General features: G+C 36.5%; 1 non-coding gene across 1 annotated transcript; it reads left to right on the forward strand.

Annotated features, from left to right (window-relative positions):
• The first annotated feature begins 356 nt into the window (after window positions 1–356).
• LOC141680935 (small nucleolar RNA R71) lies at window positions 357–463 on the forward strand. Its single transcript, XR_012558452.1, has one exon. It is a non-coding gene; the product is annotated as a small nucleolar RNA R71 (small nucleolar RNA).
• The last annotated feature ends 1,712 nt before the right edge of the window (window positions 464–2,175 follow it).

Raw genomic sequence — 2,175 nt, forward strand, 5'->3', positions numbered from 1 at the left:
GCTCACAAACTGAGCTGATTCTCTAGAAATAGCACACTACTCAGTCTCATGTGCCCCCACACAAAACTCACAAACACTAGTGATCTGATTAACTCCATAATTAGCCAAAGAGTCCACTTTCATCATCAAAGATTGAAGTTGAGCAGCTATAGCAGTAGTTGTATCCACTTCCAGAATTCCTGCTACCTTTCCTTGAAACATTCTTTGCGTCGGATTCTGGTATTCATTAGCTGAATCAACTCATAAGCTTCATTATAGCTTTTGGCCCATAAGGCTCCACCAGACGCTGTATCGAGCATAGGTCTAGACTGTGTGCCTAACCATTATAGAAACAGTTTATGATCATCCAATCAGTCATGCCATGGTGTGGGCACTTCCTTAGCATCTCCTTGTAGCGATCCCAAGCTTCACACAGAGATTCTCCAGATTGCTGCGCAAACTGAGTAAGAGCATTCCTGATTGCAGTATTCTTCTCTATAGGAAAGAATTTAGTGAGAAACTTTTGAGCAAGATCCTCCCATTTGGTGATAGACCCTTATGGTAGAGAATATAACCAACACTTTTCTTTATCCCTCAGAGAGAATGGGAAAAGTCACAGCTTGATAGCATCTTCAGTCACCCCGTTGAACTTGAAAGTGTCGCAGATCTCGATGAAATCCCTGATGTGCATGTTGGGGTCTTCTGTTAGGGCTAAACACGTGCTAATAATTCATGCAAGTATACACGTTTGCAAGTAATATAGAATCTTTTCTAGTTCATTCCCACAGGGACTGGCGTTGGTTAACTATGTAATTTATGCACCTATGCACCGATGATATGGTTATTATCCAATGCTAAGACGATCACAAATTGGGTTGTTTATAACGATGAATTAAACTAATGATTATAACTAAGAGAGTAAAGAGGCTTGTATATTATATGAGACAAACATGGGATTCTAGCTTCATTAAATACTTCATTCAATAGTTTTATTATTCTTAACCTTAGCATGCAATGGTGATGACACTAATCAGATAGCATGAAACTGCTAAACACCAACTTTCGTTGCACGAATAACATACTACCAGACATCCATAAAAGAGATAGAAGCGGAATAGACACCAATTATATTGAGACCCTATATGTCTATAGAATTTGACAACATAAAGGTTTAAAGCACAAGTTATCTATCATGATTGCACGGGGCAAGTAAGATGGGTAAAATTACCTACGAATCATGCATAACAATAACACATAAACCTATGCTAGCATGGCAAGTTCTAAATCCTTAAATTCACTGTCGCTTCATTAAGAATTAACACGCTATCTTACAAGTTCGCGACTAATATAAGACGAATAAGCACAACCAATACTAGGTTATCATACAATCACCACACACTAAGGCATATAAATAATTTAACTAAAGAAATCCATAAATAAATCCGCCAGAATCCCACGATAACGATTAGCCCATAATCGGACTCATCATCAACATGGGTTCCAATAAAAGCATGGTATATTAAACGTAGTCTTTATACTTAAATAACAAAACCAAGTACGAATCAAGAGTAAAGGTTCACAAATAAGAAAACTAGCATCCAAGTTACAACTTAGAACAAAGATTCACAAGTAAAAACTGTAATAACCCCAAAATTTTGAACTTTTTGTAACCCTTGTGAATAGTGTTTTTGCTGAAATTTCTGAACAAGAAAACTTTTTATACCACACTATGTAGGGTTTCTTTTATGGATATTCTGAGATTTTATTAGTACTCTATATGGTATATAAGTGTATGTAAAGATCGTCAGAATCCAATTCCGAACACTTTGATTTTTCCCGGAAATCCACTAGATACAGAAAGAATTAAGTATAAGGTAACAGGATAAAAAGGATTTAAATTAAAGGATTATAAGAGAGGATCATAAAAGGAATATAAAATATTGAGAAATGTTAAGGGAGCCTAAGTAATAAGATCCCGGGTATGATCTCTCAAATGATAAACGAAAACGAAAGTTAAGCGAACCGTATAACAGATCAGCGGTCATTAGGCAAACAATTAGGAAGTTAATCAAAGGGATTAGAGAGGATGATGTCACCCAACCAATGAGAAGAGGACAAATAGGGGAGGATGACATCAAGAGCATGACATAAGCATGACATAAGGGAAGGAGATGTGGTTGAATTAATACCATACAA

The sequence above is a fragment of the Apium graveolens genome, chromosome 1 (assembly GCF_009905375.1).
Source record: "Apium graveolens cultivar Ventura chromosome 1, ASM990537v1, whole genome shotgun sequence".
NCBI lineage: Eukaryota > Viridiplantae > Streptophyta > Magnoliopsida > Apiales > Apiaceae > Apium > Apium graveolens.